Source organism: Nycticebus coucang, chromosome 7, assembly GCF_027406575.1.
Source record: "Nycticebus coucang isolate mNycCou1 chromosome 7, mNycCou1.pri, whole genome shotgun sequence".
Taxonomy (NCBI): domain Eukaryota; kingdom Metazoa; phylum Chordata; class Mammalia; order Primates; family Lorisidae; genus Nycticebus; species Nycticebus coucang.
In genome coordinates, this window is record NC_069786.1 from 57,177,798 (window position 1) to 57,195,605 (window position 17,808).

A 17,808-nucleotide genomic window follows, 5' to 3' on the forward strand; every position below is an offset into this window, starting at 1 on the left:
GTGCACCACGCTGTCCTTTCTATAGTGGAATCCTTGTGCCAGTCCCACCCAGGCCAGATCCCCATCTCTTGAAAGCTAATGCAGAAATGCGGAATTCCATCCCAGGGCGCTGCCTCTCAGTTAAGGAGTCCGCAGAGATCTGCCTTCACCTCGCGGAGAAGCGATTTCTGTACTTTTTCCTCCAAAGAGAGGTGATCCAGGAAAGAGGCAGAAAATGGTTCACCGTTCTCGCTTAGTCTCGGCTAGCCTCAGGTTACGGGACTAAATATATTACCACCTAGAGATTGTCCTGTGGTCCTTTTGCAGTTTGACCGATGTAAAGAGGCCTTAATTTTCCAATTAAAACGAAAATTGGAGGATCAAACTGACTTGCCGCCCCTGGACAATTCCGCCACTAGACGGCGTTCCGCGGAGTTTTGTCTACCACATAGAAAAGCCACGGCTGATTTTCCTTTGTGTTTCCTTCTCCCTTCCCACACCTAAGAACTAAACAAGAGGATGAAAAGTATAAAACACGGTGCATGTGTAGCGAGTGAAGTGCAGCAGTGCATTCACGCCATCACCCACCCGCCCCGGGCCGTGGCCCTCGGACCCGGCAGCCCAGCCCACTCCCGCCGAGGAGGAGGCGCACGTGCGGCGGGAGGGCGCGGGCCGCGGAGCCCGGCCAGGCCCGGCCGGAGGGCTCGGGGCCTTGGGGGCCGCGCTCGGCTCTCGGACAGAGGCCTGGCCCCACAGGTAGCCCTCGGGACGGAGGCACCGTGAGCTCAGGAGTCGGCGTCATGTGCGTAAACAAAGCTCTTAGAAGCCGAGGATAGATTTCACAGGAACGTAGTGCCTTGTACTGAAAGACGCGCTTTAGCTGCTATTAGGCAGTACTTAAAAAAATTGGGAGGTCGTTTCCCTTTCAGCTCCGCCACCATCTGCTGTGTGGACTGAGTCAGCGTGAGGTAAATTTGCAGCTTCGCGCTCCTCTCGGAGGCAGTGTTCTTTCTTGTCCCTGTAAAATATGATCATTTCTAGCTTCCAAGTCTAGGCTAGGGGCTAGTGAAGTAGGGTCTAGAGAAGTGAGGCTGTCAGTGTGTCTGAGAGGCTGCTGCTGTTCAAAGGAAATCAGAGTTTGGATTTAGGAGGCCCTCGGGAGTCAAAGTTCGCGTCCAGGGTTAGAACAGAGTTGCCTCTTACCTCCGTGAGGGCAGGGGTCAGTGTATGGGCGGAGAAGAAGGGCGATTCCTCTCCGTAAATTTAGATTTGCTAAGTTTGCAACAGTGTATTTTCAAAAACAAAAAAAGAAGGAAAAAGAAGGCGAGCTTGCAACTAGCACTTTATTCTGGCTCGTGCCTTCCCGCCACTCGCAGTCTGCGCCATCTTAACTCACTTTCAGTCTTAACTCCGGGCCGAGCGCCGCAGCCGCAGAGGCAGGTGCTGCTCCGGCCGTGGGATGCTGCTGCTGCTGCCTGGGTTTTTAAACTTACAGGTGGACTTGGCGCCTCGGTGTAGACGGAGGTGGGGACGGAGTGCGCAGCTGCAGTCGGGGGCGGTGGGAGGCAGGTCAGTCCTGCCCCGGAGGTGAGGCCGCAGCTTGGCCTCGGCGCACCGGAGCCCAGATCAGCTGGGACGGAGACTGAGGAGTTCGCCCCTGAGCGGAGGCTGCTCCTGAGGCCTGGGCTGGCGCTCTTCCGCTTCGCCGTCGGGTGGGAGGACGACTGCGCCCCCGCTGGCCCAGCCTGGCTGCCAGGTCAGAGTCCAGGCTGAGAACCAGGCTGTGGGTTGAGACTGAGTCCAGGACCATATTCTGCCCTGGGGTCCTGGCCAGGTCCAGGCGATTCTCTGAGGAGTACCCCCACCTCCTGCCCGCAGGCCTAGATGGCCCTGGCCTTGACTCTGGCCTGAGGGCTCGTCCTCTGCACGCTGCCCCTTGAGAGAGCCAGCCTGGCTGCTGGCTCTGGATGGATTAGGATTTAGGACGTGAATGCCTTTTTAGGACTAGCAGAAATTTACTGAACAGTTTGTTTCAAAAATCAGGTTGTTTCTGTCTTTAGGACCGACTTACATCACAGGAGCTTCAAAAAAAAAAAAATACAATAATTCAGTGTCTGTAGAGAACTTTCTGAGCCCCTTACCTCTTGCAGTTACGTTTTCTTATGACTACCCTGGCTAAAACTCTTCATGACTCACCATGTTTGGGTGATATTAAGTATTTATCTGTTTTGCACCAAAGCTTTCTTTAAATGATGTTATACTTTCTGTTCAAGATGCAAGTTAGGCACAAAAGCTTTGTTGAATAGAGGCCGTTTATATCCCCAGAGAATTTAAAATGGTCCACATATATTTGGACAATGTATGTGTGTTCCTAAGCGATTTTTATAAAACATTCAGCCTGTCCTCAGGTGCGGTGCCTTTTTGAGTTACTTTATCATGTAGGCATTTTGGCCAAGAGATAGGGAGAAAAAGAACCCATGATCCTGTATGAAAACAAATGTATGCAGATTCCCCTGAAAGAAATAGCAAAAAGTATTATTTTTAGGCAAACTACTTAAAAAGTAGTCAATAACTTTAAAGCCTAGTGATTCCATTCAATTTTAAAAGTATTTGATTTATTCTGATATGTTGGCAAATGCTTGGCTAATTTTGATATTTGAAAGATAATATTTTATCCTAATTAGTAAAATCAATTTTTAAAAAGGTAGCTGAGAATTTTAAAGCAAGTTGAATCTCTATGATTTATTGAAGTTACAATCTGTGTGCAAGATTTACTTGCACAGTGGACAGTCAGATTTTCTTTTGCCAGGACAAAATAAGAGTATCAGAGAAGACAAGAGTCAAACTAAGCAGAATTTTAGGCATTGCGTTACAGTTGACTTAATTCAGTTGCTTTGAGATGTGTGTCTTCCTGGTTCCCGTCTTCAGTTTGTTTATTAGGTTGCTACACATTTAAAAATATATTCACTTGAAAAAAAAACCCCACTGCTTTCACAATAAAGTAAAGTTGATGGTGTACAAGTCACTGGTCTTATCTGAGCTGATTATATCATCCTTGCGTGCATTTTACACCCACAGTATGGTTTGCAGCAGTGTTCAAGGCATAGCGTGAAAAATTTGAATAGTTCCATTAAAGCAATGAAAAAAACCCATGGCTTAATAGACCTTCTAGTGATAGCTCCCCCTATTACTATGCTGACTCTGAAATAAATATGTAATCTAGTATTAGGAACATGGCATGTAGAAAACCCTTGCTGGTAATATTTAATTTAATAAACATACTAACTGTGACATTATTAATGCAACGAAGCTTGTACCACAAGCTGATTCTTTCAGGTTGTTTGACCTATTACTTATCACTAGATTCTTTATAAACATATCCTGCAATTTCTAACTTGAATTGTATATTAAAATTATTTTGAACTTCAACTCTTTAAAAATATATACATAACAGGGCACTCATTTTATATACAAGGCATTTATACTTGGGCATCATGGCACACCTTTTAAGAGGAGGAAGAAAGAGTTTAGGAGGGGAGAACATCTCTAGTTATATGCTTTTGGTTTTTTAGCTAATATAGTTATTTTGTTCCAACACTAATGAGAAGAAAAAAGAATATAAAATTAAGTTTGGGGGCAAGAATTGACCCCGTATTTTTGGTTACCTATGTCTTAAGAAATGGTAAATTAATTAAACTTTGTAGTTGAAAATGAAAACAAATCTTGCTTATATTAAGTTTAGTGCTTATATTCGGTTTATTTAGGTTTAGATTTAATACATGTATTCATGTTAGCAAAAGGGTGCTTTATGGGAAAAAACCCTTTTACAATCTTATCAGGTGCCTAAAAAAGGAAAAAAGCCAACTATGTTGTTCTCAAACCACAGGGTCTTCCTGCCTCACATTTAAACTTTCATATATTTAAGATGTATTTGTCATTTATTTTGCCATTCCTAGTATGAAAGAGAAGGCATTTTTCAATCTTAGGAAAATTCAGAAGCAATTTTTTGGTTCTCAGTTAATTCAGTTTCATCTTAAAAGTTCAAATTTAGCAAAGCACATGTTCCCTTGTTCATGCCAAGTGTGATAGAAACTAGTCGAAAAATAAAACCATTGCAAACAAGTAGAGCACTGCACTTCACTGCACACTATACAGGCCACATCATTTCTAGGTCTGATGTCACTGCCTGCTGGGTTGCCATTTGTGGGCACATGTAAGTCTGCCTTTGAAAGCTGATAGAAGGCACTACTATTTCAGATACATATGTGTGTTTGAATTGTGTGTTTTAAATATCTTCTTTGAATAGTGATATGCACACCGGTGAATATTCAAACATTTGCCATCTTTTATCAACAAAAGGTTATTCTTTTTAGAGATCCAGGATGTTATTTTCTCCCTATGAATTAGGAGACAATATTTTCTTTGTGTCCAAAATTTGAATTAGCAAAATCACCTCTACTTTTTTGAAAAATGGTCAAATTTTAGGCTACTTTGTGGAATTTTAACTTTTAAAATTAGTTGTATGTATAATGTTATCACTTCTTTTTTAGTTTAACGTCCTTGGCCTTCAATGAATAAAATATATATGCATATTATATAGATTCATTTTAGCCCATCTACAATCAACTCATTTTTAAGTTTTAAGAACTTTTAAATTATATTTCCATTATTTTGAATGGCTTTGCTCTATTGGGAGTTTACTGAAGGTATAATATTACTTTTTAAAAATGTTTCAAAGGTGGCTAGTACTTTTATAACTTGGTGTGTTTTTGAATTGAAAAATTACACTGTTGGATATTATTTTACCAAATAATAACAATGTTTACTATTCAGCACAGCACCTTCCTTTGAGAAAATAGAAACTATGAGGACTCATCCTTTCACAGTTTACTTACCATTGAATGCTATATATTTTGTTGAAATAAAATCCCTTTTTTAAACCTCTGTCTTAATTTGCTATTTTTAAAAGTGACTGTGTTCTTAATAATTCTTAGAGATCATTCACCTTTGGGATTCACTCTCTTAATTTATGCTCACATTCTGCTTTGTTCCTGTAGAGAAAGGCAAGAAACATACTGACTTCCCTCTCAACAATTTTGTTCATTCCTCCTGCAACTCTGCACTCTCTCTGACACTCATTTTGCCCTTGTTGACTCCCTTGCCAACAACTTTTTTTTTTTTTTTTTTTACCTCCTCTTTTTTTCTCAGGCTACCGCCCTGAACCTGACTCTTTACAAATCTATGCCTGATTCATCAGTTGGTTTATTCTGGGCCAGAACTTCTATGTTTTCTCCAAAAGCAGTTATAAAGTTTTTGGGAAAAACATTAGGTTGAATTTGTCTGTTTAATCCCTCCCACATTGTTTTTTTAAAAAGTATTTTGTGTTTTTTTCTACATACTTCTATAGTCACTTCATCTCTTGATATTAGCTTTCTTATTACCTAGTTTCTTTTTGTATTTGTGAAACTATAACTTAATATTTTTACCTCTTATTGGAATTTCTGTTGTCTTCTTTACACATAACATTCCTAGCTATGTAAGCCACTGCATTTATCCCTGCTTTCTTTTGTTGTACTTAGGACTATCTTTCAATGCTTTCTTTGATCCTTTTCAATTCAGCTTTCTCATTTGCACGAACATTATAATCTTTCTTACTAAGTTCAGCAGTGTACTCTTAACCAAATGTAATGATCTTATTACAGACTAATCATTATTTTCTTAGCTACTTTAAATCATAATTAGCCCTCTGGGTGATTCAGAACCATATATTCTGCAGATCTTTCATTCTCCCCTTCCTTCTTCCAGCTTTTCTTTCATGGCTCTCTCTGCTTGTTTATTCATTCATCCATCCATTCATTCATTCATTTTAAATGTTTCTGTAGCGTTTGCTTTTCATAGGGTATGTCCTCATATACCTTTCCTAAGAAAACTTGCTAGACATGTGACGTGATTTGGAAGAATAGGGTGGTATAAAAAAGATCTGGTAATATTTCTTAATATATGTATACTGTGAATCTTCCATCAATCTTGATGGTTTCTTATCTGGTACATTTTAATTTACATTTTGAATTGTCCTACCTGGAACTATCTGATGCAAACTCCTGTTCTCTTTATTCTTAAGTTTAATGTGATGATGAAAATAAATTTTTAAGAAGTTAAATTTTCTTAGTTAATATTAATTTAACCCCTTAAGAAGATGGCAAATGAGGTGTACATGCCAACACCATTAAGACAAAAGGCTTTTTGTAGCTATATAATTATATGTACTATATCTATTAACTAAACACATTGCTATCAGCCCTTTCTCAACATTGCTACAAAAAAATAAAGTACCAAACCTAAGAGAATCAGGCCTTGAAGGTCATGAGAAATAATTTTACTTGTATAATCACTTTTTAAGGAAGCTCTTTGTTCCTGCATTTTAGCATTAAAGCTCTACACATTTTAAATTTCATTTTCAGTTCTTTTGGCTTTAAGGTCATTCTTCAAAATATAAACTTTGTGTATGTGTGTGTGTTTGTGTATGTGAGTGCATAACAGCAATGACCTTCAAAATTTTTAAACTGGGACTTGTGTAATAAATATATACACATATACCTTCATACAAACAAAAGTTTTACAAATAATATTTACCTTTATCATATTTGATGTATTCTGATTTTTTTCTTTAATGTTCAATTTTATTTAAAAATTCTGGTTATAATTTAATAAGTTTATCTGTGATTCTCTAATGTATAGTGACTTAAACTTTTTAACCTTGCCATGGTGATACTGTTAATTTAACTAGCCTAGAATGTCCTCAGTTTCTTTTTACATCTCTACACACATATTTTAATGTTTTTTTTAGAATGATAGAATATACATATTAATAAAGTAGAATCGCTTCTTATTTAATAAACCATTGAGTATATGGCATAAAGGGTGACTGGGCATGAAGACAGACTTGTTTACAATATTCTTTTAATGATGATCTGCAAGTTTTATTTTATTTTATATTTAATTATTTTATTTTATTTTAATTTAATTTTTTTTTTTTTTGAGGCAGAGTCTCACCATGTCACCCTCAGTAGAGTGCTGTGGCATCACAGCTCACTGCAACCTCCAACTCTTGGATTTAAGTGATTCTCTTGTGTCAGCCTCCCAAGTAGCTGGGACTACAGGTGCCCACCACAACGCCTGGCTATTTTTGTGTTGTTGTTACAGTTGTCATTGTTTAGCTGGCCCGGGCCGGGTTCGAACCCACCAGCCTTGGTGTATGTGGTTGTGGTACGGGTGCTGAGCCTATTTTAATTTAATTTTAAGATTGCTATATTTGAGGCCGAGCTCAGTGAGTGACTCATGCCTATGATCCTAGCACTCTGGGAGGCTGAGACTGGAGGTTGCTTGAGCTCAGGAATTTGAGACCAGCCTGAGCAAGAGTGAGACCACCTCTACTAAAAATAGAAAAATTAGCCAGATGTTGTGGCAGAGGGCCTGGCTTATAGTCCCAACTACTCAGGAGGCTGAGGCAAGAGGATCGCTTGAGCGTTTGAAGTTGCTGTGAGCAGCAATGATGCCAATGCACTCAACCTAGGGTGATGGAGTGACATTGTCTCAAAAAAAAAAAAAGATTGCTGTATTTTAGTTAGGATTTAATATTATTTATATATTTTTAAGCATTTCATATTTCTCCTTTCTTGTGCTTCTCGCCACTCTCCTGAGCCCATGTACACACTTATTGGAATAAGCATACTTATTCCAAGCATATCGATTTATCGGAAATCAAGGTCTAGTCCCTGGGATCAGCAGGCCCATGCTTGCTGCTGTGGTTGTTTGCATGATCTGCCTCCTTGCCTTTCCTGACACTGAGGCACAGCTGAATGGAGGGGAGGGGATAGCGGCAACTTTGTATATCCTTTACGTCAGCAGCTTTACATAGAATCACCAGGGGAGTTTTAAAAATTCCTATGCCCAGATTCATACCCCATACCTAATAAATCAGGATGTGAATGTCTGGTCGTAAGATCTAGGCATCAGTACTTTTTAAAGAGTCTTAGATGATTCCAGTGTGCTATGTGCAGTCTTAGAACTAGTACTCTGGGTTTTCATTAATTTTTTTGTTTTTGTAATGAAAGAAAAGCTAGAGTATTTTTCCTTTTCTTTTTTTTTTTTTTTAAGTTTAATAGCTATGAATAGTGGCAAGCTGCATCTGTCTATTATAATTTCATGCCTAGGGACTGGTAATGGCGACTTTCTTAAAAATAAAAATAAATACATAGATTTAAAACTGACTATTTTAAAATAACTTTCTGTTTTCTTAAACATTGTGGTAGTATGGTCACCTTTTAGAACTCAAGGTTATTTATCCTCTTGAGTATAAGAAAAAAGTGACCTGAAGTATACTGCCTTTTTTCGGTACTCTTTCTTCAGCTTATAGTGATAAAATAAGATCATTAGTGCTAGATGGTGCCATATGATTAGTGCTCTGCTGTTCATTAGTCATCCATAAGATAGCCTTCATCTGGATAGACTGAAATTGAAAGGTCGTCTGGAAGTATTGCATGTTTGGTATCTGATGTCATTCTCAAAAGAATAAATGCCAAAGTATCCAGACTAGTTCTAATCTATAGAACAAATACAGAATTCTAAGGTTGGGAAGTCAGTAGAAGAAATGCCAGCCATATACCATATTTTGATTCCATTTAGGGGGATTACCTTTCAATATGTCAGATGGAAAAATTTCTTCTTCTCAATATAGGCCAAATACAAGCAGCTTACTTAGTCAGATAGCTTCTAGTCTGTGGCAACCTCCCAAGTCATTCATTTTTAAGTGCTTGCATCCATTTGAGTCATGATGTGAACGTTACCCAGCACACTGAGTCACCAATTAATTTACATTTTTGAAAAGTTGTTGTATTCAGTATATTATAATAGAAATATAAAACTTTGCATTCTTATCTCATTCAGAGTCAGAATTCATTGAAGTGTGGAACATTATTAGTTGCTCTTATTATTCCTAGGAATAGTAAGTTAATTTTAATCGGTTATGTTTATGTTTTATATAGTTTTTATATCTGAATCCTTTCATTATGCCATAATTAGAAGATAAGATCAAATATGTTTATTTGTTGAGAAATGTAATTTAGAATATGAAAATTCCCCAGTTCTAGGACTCAAACTGAAAAGGGTAAAAGGAAAAAGCTTAATTAAATATATTGGGAAATTTGAAGTATCAGAATTGCTAAGCTTAAAGTGTTAGAAAAGTTGCATAGTTTTTTGGGAGTGTGTGCAATCAATTTAGCTTGTATAGTCTTTAGAAATCTGCAGGTTCTGGAATTTAAAAATATAAGAATTCCACCAAGAAGAAAATTTAAAGTTATTGATTCTATTTAATTTTTACACTACCCGTTACCCACCTTTCCAAATGCAATATTTCATCTGTGCTAGAATTAAGTATTTATTAATGTTCGAGAAACTAGGCAGTCATATGATCATGGCTTATTATAGCATACTCCTAAATTTAGAAGTGTTCCCAGATTGAAAAATGGTAAAAGGATTAGAGAACAAATGCACCGTTTTTAGTTTATTCCTTGTTTGGGTATTATATATATATTTTGAAATTAGATTTTATTATCCTAATCATTCTATATTGAATCTTTTAAGAGAATGAAGTAAGATTATGTTATAATTTTTTGAGATCCCCAAGTTTAATTTTTATAAGCCGTATGATTTATTTGTTTTATCAATTAGCTTTTTTTCTAGAAATGATATATAGTTCACTTTTCATTATTGAGACATTTCCTATTTCTGAGCTATCTGTGTAAATTGCTTCTTATTTGCTTCCGTCTGCCAATCTTTTGATTAGTTTATTTCATATTTTTATTAGATAACAAAAAAGAGAAGTTTATGGTAAACACGAAATCTATTCAGCAAATGTAATTTGGCAAGAAAGAAGATATACATATTTCTAAAATAAAATCTTTGGGCTAATGGATTTTATTTACCCTTGCTTTTTTTGTAATCTTAAACTATAATTAAATGAAACTACTTTTTTTTTGCAAACTGCAAACAACCTTGTGATAGTTCATTTCGTAGAAATCCTAGTGAATATGTGATTACCAATGACGCGTAAGTTAGGAATATATGAACCAAAGCTCAGGATTTCTGTGCCATTAATTAGAAAGCCTCCCTGACCGATCTCCATATGGGTTTTCTGACCACCCCTCTTTTTTGCCCCTGTGGATAGCCAGTTAAGAGAAGAGTAATAAGGGACAGAGTTATACCCCCATTCCACGTATCTGTTTAAAGTTATTGTGGTTTAGATGAATTTCCTTTCTCTCTTTCTACCTCTGTTGCTCTCACAACTTTCATAAATGAAAAGTAGCTTCTCTTTACAGAAGAATAAAAGATTGAGGATCCTTTACCTAAGATAAACTGATACAATAAGAATGTTCTATGTGGATTTCATTAGTTTAATTTAGCAAGGCTTTATTGAATGCTGACTGTGATTGAGGCATTATACGAGGCATAAGGGAGATTGTAGGATGAATTAAATATGCATTTTTTGTGGTTTGCGAAAAGACTGTATTACAGGATAAAAAGTGGTGAGAGTGGTGAGTTCTAGAATAGAAACAGGAAAAATCCTTTGGAAGCATAGAGGAGGGTGTGATTATGTCTAGCTGAGGGAATCATGGAAGGCATTTTGGCTGTAATGCTTGTTGAGGATGGACTTGTGTAAGTCCAGAGAGTGGAAAAAAAGTCATAAGCAAGGCTAGAAGGCAGGGAAACAGAGGTCTAGCTGAGAAATAGGTAATTATTTTAATGTTTGGGAAATGGAGCATGGATAAGAGGTAAAAGGAGGGAAGGTTAGAAAGGCTGAAAGCCATAGAAAGGAACACTTTGAAGGTTAAGACAAATTGGGTTTTGATCAAATGGGAATAATTCAGTTTGATTCAACCTCATTGAATTTTACTATGAATTCCATTAGAATTTATAGTGTATTCATGTGTATTGTTGTACAACTTATATTTCCCACTTAAACATTTAAGCTGTATTTTTTACTTGCTACACATCAATTACATTCTTTTTAACATCTTCGCCATTGCATTGCCTGGATAAATGATCCTAATTTAACTATTCCCTTACCTATGTACATGTAATTATTCCTGGGTTTCTGCTATTGTAAAAAATGCCTCACTGTACATTCATTTCTGTACTGTATACTTGTGTTAGGTATCTACAGGATAACTTCGTTAAATTGGAATTTCTGGGCTAACAGTTGTTATCAATTTACAGTTATGCCCTAAGTATATGAAAATTTGTTTCCCCACCGTCTCACTAGTTCCAACAATATCAGTCTTGACATAATTAAATATTTGATAATATTGATCAAATTAGAAATTGGTGTCTAGAATAGGAAGATATCCATAAACTAGGGACTATATAAGGCTGGGGGATATATAATCCTGGGATGGTATAAGAGAAAACTTATAGGAGTAATATGATATGCCTTTTTAATTTTACATAAGGATTTGGGAGAAATACTTGTTATTTTCATTTTAAAGCAAGTTGAAAATTATGAAGGTAGAATCTGTCAGTAGAATTTATATGATTTCTTTTCATTAATAAAAATGAACATTTATTCTATTTCATTATAACTTTGTGTATTTCGAAGTACTAGATCGATTTTATTACTACATTAGCCAACAACTTATTATAGGCTGTAAAATCTTTCTTCCCTGCTCAAACCATGTATATATAAGAAAAAGGAATGGAACATTGTGTATTTATTCAAATGTTCTGACAAGATTGTCACATACACAAATCAAAGGGTATCATAGAATAGAGTTTAGTTAACACCTGGTTCTCTTTCTTTTTCCTTTCCAAGTTGTAAGCAAACTATTATAAATAACTTCTGTTTAACTTCTTACACACTTTGCTTTTAATAAGAAAAGTCACTTTTTAAAAACACAGGTATTATTTTTTTTCGGTAACCACATAATTTACATTGCTTTCTTAACTGGTAGATGAACTGAAGGGAACAGAGGCTAATTTATGTTTTTATATTTAATATAATACATTCAAAAGAAAGAAGAACTAACAAATGATAATGAATTTTCCGTCTATGGTTTCCAAGGAGGATGGTAGTCTTCAGGTCTAATTTTTTTTTTTTTAACAAGAGAAAGTCTTTATCAAACTGCATTTACATGCATCATATGAAACATGTAAATATGGAGCTGTTGTCTTGAAGCAGGGTGAGGTCCCTGGACGTCCTGTTACTGAGCCTTTCCCTCAGTTCCTCCAGTGACTCATGAGGTACCTCCAACAGTATTTAGGTTATTAGGAGCATAGTGCAGAAAAAATATTCTCCTAAGCAATTTTGGTGCCCCTATTTTTAGGAGACACTAGATGAAAACCCTGGATTGCTCACAATAAATCCTGAATTTGTTATATGAAATGCTATATAGGCCTAAGGTTTTAGGTTCCAGGTTTCTTGGCTAGAGCAGACAGGTCTTTGAAGTTCACTTTTTCATATTGTTTATTGATTTCCATGAACTGAACAAGCATTATAATAAATTAAGTTACCTCTGTGACCCTCAAAGAACTTTGCTGTTGTGATTCATCGATCCTTTCTCTATGGATTTCTTTTAGAACAAGAGACTTCAAAGAAATTTAACACTTAGGCTAGATGCTTTGCGCTCAGTTCCTGACTTGCAGGATCTCCTAAGCCAAAATAGTCATTTTGATGAAAAAGTTAAAAAGAACTCATTAAATTTTATAACATTTTCTTTTATAATGATCATGTGTTCCAGAGATAAGTTAAGCTTCAATGATTGGCTCACTGATTCATTCTAAAGGTAGATTTATTCCAGAAATTTTGCCTTAAATATTCTGTTATAGTAATACTATGTTTTTATGATCATGCTGCAGATAAATCTGGTCACATAGCCAGACAGCAATGACATGTGGCAGATGACTAAAGCCACTAATGCCAGCTCTGTGCATTAAAACTTGTGATTAAATCCAAAAGGAGATTGGAGTGTTCCTATTGATGTTCAAAAACTTAGTCTATGAGGTATAAACCAGATCAAATAATTTTCTTTTTTTTTGGTCAACATTCTTTATGATTTTAAGTTATTGTAAAGTTGTTAACAATGCTAAGCAGAGGAATCTGTATAACCTGGAATGTTCTGGATAATCCTCAATATAAAAATGTGCATGTCCATCAAATTAGCTTTCTTTTTTAATGCCATATCTCCCAAAGGCATTAAGTTAACTACAGTAATTTTTGGATTAATTGGAATGTTTGCTGTTTTTTAAAATATTCTTGTTCCTTTCAACTAATGAATGGATAAAAGAGAATTGGTTATTCTGCATTTTCTAGTGAAGTTCATAGCTTCTTTCATGCTGATCAGCAGCATATGAATCCCCTGACCATTTAAATAATGTTTTTCTTAAAGAAAATATTTATGAAATGCTAATAAACTATTAAGTGAACAAGTAATACAATATGTGATAATTTTTACACCCTTCCTACAGTGCATAAAATTTTAATACAAACTTGGTGTATACTTGATAACAATTTACATGTTTATTTTACCATCTGGTAAATGTGTAAACGATATTTTGAGAAGCACATTTCATATTCACTTTAACAACTTATCCTTGACAATATGTGCCCTATCTTATGTATCGACTGGAAGAATCTTGGAAATTTTTGAAAATGATGAATCCAGGAAAAAAAATTCATGTCCTAGTTTGTTTGTTTTAAAAATATTATGGAGATTTAAGACTTAGTTTTTCATACCAAACTGAGGGATTTCGTTGTTTGCTGACTTTTACCAGACATCCTGCTAATTAGGGTAGAATAATCAGAGCAGCTTCCAAACATTATATCATGTACATCAAATCAGGTTTCCTACTAACACTGTAGGCCACATAGGTAGCAATAATAAAATAAATATGGATCTATGTGTTGTATTACAGAATTGTATCTTTTTCTGAATATTTGGCTTCATATCGCTTGTGTCTAAATATGGGAAGATCGTTTTTTCTGTATCTGTTGCAATGAACCTCAGTGGATAGCTTTTATCAAATACTTTAACAGCATTTATGATACTTTGGCCTTCTGCCTTTCTTATTTCATTCTTTCTGCTTATTTGTGTCACTGGAATAAATCTCAGGAACTTACACAAAACAAACAAACACAATTCCCTATTTAGTTTTGTTTTAATGCACTCTCTCTTAGATGGTAATAATCCAAGAACCTTTGTTCTTAGACTGTTACTACCTCTGTGTAGGACCACCTCTACATACTAATTGCCCTCTACCCATCTATAATAAAGTGGTTTGATAAATTATAAATGTTGGTTTTAACAAATTTATTTCTCATCACAAAAGATTTAAATTGAAGTCAAAATGAAGCTCAAAGCCACATTTTTACCTAAATCTAATAGATTTAGAAATCAAAGTATAGGAGTATCTTAAAAATATTTAAGTGAATCGTATCATGAATTACTTTTTTATTCTAAATAGCAATTTGAAGCTCCTTAAATTAGTTTTTATTTGCTTCCTCATGGAATGCCATCTCACTTTTATGATCATATAAACATAATTCTAAAATATATTGTATGTGTATAGCATTATCTACAGCTCTGATACTGAGCTGTATTATTACTGCTGTTTTTTTTTTGAGACAGAGTCTTACTTTATCACTCTCTTTAGAGTGCCTGGGCTTAGGCGATTCCCTTGCCTCAGCCTTCCGAGTAGCTGGGGATCGCAGGTGCTCACCACAACACCCAGCTATTTTTTGTTGCAGTTTGGCCGGGGCTGGGTTTGAACCCACCACCCTCAGGATATAGAGCTGGCACCCTAAACACTGAGCCACAGGCGCCGCCCTATTCCTGCTGTTTTATAAAGCTTATAATTTACTCTCTTCATTTTAAAATGAGGACACTGAGGCACAGAAAGTTTAAGGTATGTAAACCTTCACATGGTTATATAACTAGTAAATGTTAGGGCAAGAATTTAACCCCAGTGTTGCCTTGCCCGAGACCATGCTTTTTTCACTGTACTATTGCTCCAAATTTTTACCAAGGAAGACATGGAATCTACTTTTATTAAAAAGTCAAACATAGTGTCATTTAGTCTTAGAAGGATGAAGCTGCCTGATATAGGGGTGACATGATGGAAGTAGAGGTTGGGAAGAGAGGGAACAAATAGAGATGACCTCCTAGAATCCTGTGAAGCACTTCGATTTTATATTTCAAAATCTGCCTCTGTTCAAACTGTTACCACATATCCAGTCCTTACCTCAGACCAGTACCCTTAGGTTTAGTTTGTCATAAAAAGGATTTGAAATTCAAATCATGTGTGTAAGAATCAACTAATACTCAGATTAAAAAAAACCTAAACAAAAATAGTACCTCAAACACCATGGCAACTCTGGGAAAAAAGCTGACTTTTTTGGAATTACCCAAGGCATTATAGTGATCATATTAATAACAAATATCTATCGATACTTCCTTTATGACACTGTTCCAACTTTTTAGAACAAATATCAACTAACCTAATTAATAGTCATAACAATCTTATGAGATGGATGCTGTTATTTTTCCATTTCGCAGAGAAAGGAACTGAAGCATGGACAGGTTAAGTAACTTGCCCGAGGACACAGTAAATAGTAATTGATCCAAGATTTTGAACTCAGGCAATCTGGTTTCAGAGTAATGACTATTGGTAGCAGGAGTATTAGGTATTAAGATAATTGACATGGCAACTGATCTCTCTTTCTGGGCTATTACTACAAAAAGCAACATGAAGAAAAATATTGTATCAAAAATAGTTAAGAACTTTGGGAGGCTGAGGCAAGAGAATCAATCGCCTAAGACTAGGAGTTGGAGGTTGCTGTGAACTGTGTGAGGCCATGGCACTCTACCAAGGGTGATAGAGTGAGACTCTGTCTCTACAAATAACAAAACAAAACAACAACAAAAAAATAGTTTAGAACTTGAGGAAGAAAGTAAATTTGCAATGGATGCTTTAGAACTTTAATGATTTAAATATGAACAATACAAATGGATAATTTGCTTTTCATTTTTCAAAAATGAAGTAAACTTTTATTTCAGGTATACAATATTCATTATTTCTTCCAAATGTAATAATAGGAAAATATGTTGTTTGTGAATCTGCCAAAGATATCCTTGTTATTGGTCTATCATGGTTCTTTATGGTTTCCAATATGTGGGACTATTTAAGAATTAAAAACAGTTTAAGCTATGTAAGTTGTTTCATAGATAATAAAACAAAATTCACCCTTTGTGCAGAATTATCAGTGCCTTAGTGGTATTTTTGTTGTACAATTTTCTTTGTATAACAGACATAAAATATAGCTGGTAAAATAATTATTATTTTGAATTAGAAAAAATTACTTCTACAAATAGCATTTCACATTTTTTTTTTGCAGTTTTTGGCATTTCACATTTTTTAAAGAACATCATTTTTAGAATTAATTAGAAGTTTCTTAAATTTAGATAGAATCATGCAGTTCTTCATTTAGCCAATAATGGTCAGAAACCTCTGAAAGAGATTACTAAAATGAAAAGTTTTAATAGTTTTTTTATGTTTTATTGAAACATAAATCAACTAAAATACTCACATGGAACACAGATAGGAAGCTTTATCAGTAAGCTTAGAGGAGTTTTTTTTTGTAATAGTATTTATACTAAAGTTGAATATCTATTTTATATGCTTTATATTATTATTCTCAAAATGTAAATAGACTTTTATTTTTTCTAGAAAAAGAGAACTTTCTCCAAAAAAGAAAACAGCAGCCAGGTACAGTGGCTTATACCTGTAATCCTAGCACTCTGGGAGGCTGAGGTGGGTGGATTCCTTGAACCCAGGAATTTCATACCAACCTGATCAAAAGTGAGACTCCATTTCTACTAAAAAAAAAAAAAAGAAGAAGAAGAAGAAGAAGAAAAATTAGCTGGGTGTCATGGTGGGTACCTGTAGTCCTAGCTACTCAGGAGGCTGAGGTGGGAGGATTGCTTGAACCCAGGAGTTTTAGGTTGTTGTGAGGTAGCTAATGCTATGGCACTCTAGCACTCTAGCCTGGGCAACAGAGTGAAACTCTGTCTCAAAAAAATAAATGAATAAAGAAATAAATAAAAAGGAAAACAAATAGGACATGTAAAATAGAAAAATAATAGGATTTCTTTTTTTTACTTATCTGTCTAGTTTTTAGAATATCAATGAAAGGTAGCTATGTCAAATTAAGAATGTTTCCTCCTATACTTTAAAGATGTTTATGTGTTTTTTATGAATGACCTTTTATTTGATCTCAACTTACAAATATGGCGGTAACAGGAAGTGAATGCTTCAGCAATAGTAATTATCTTGAATAGTTTATTTCAAACTGTATCATGAAAAAAACTCATTGAAGCTATTGTGAGACAACCTCTGCAAAACTCATTTCTATGACCATGGGGGTAAAATGATCGGAAATTAGATTTTTTGGGCGGCGCCTGTGGCTCACGGAGTAGGGCGCTGGTCCCATATGCTGGAGGTGGTGGGTTCAAACCCAGCCCTGGCCAAAAAACAAAACAAAAAAAAACACAAAAAAACGATTTTTACACATTTTTCCCTCTGAACAAGTTGTAGGTTTACATTGTTGGCCAAAGGCAAAATTCTAACTTGCTTTTGACTACCAGGATCCCAACTGTGTCTCTGTTTTAGAAAATGCTTCTCTATTCTTTTTTTCAGTAACCTCACATTCTCTTGCTTTCTCCTGTATCTAGTCAAATTTGCTTGAATATCTGACCAGGAATTCTTAATCATGTTTAAATC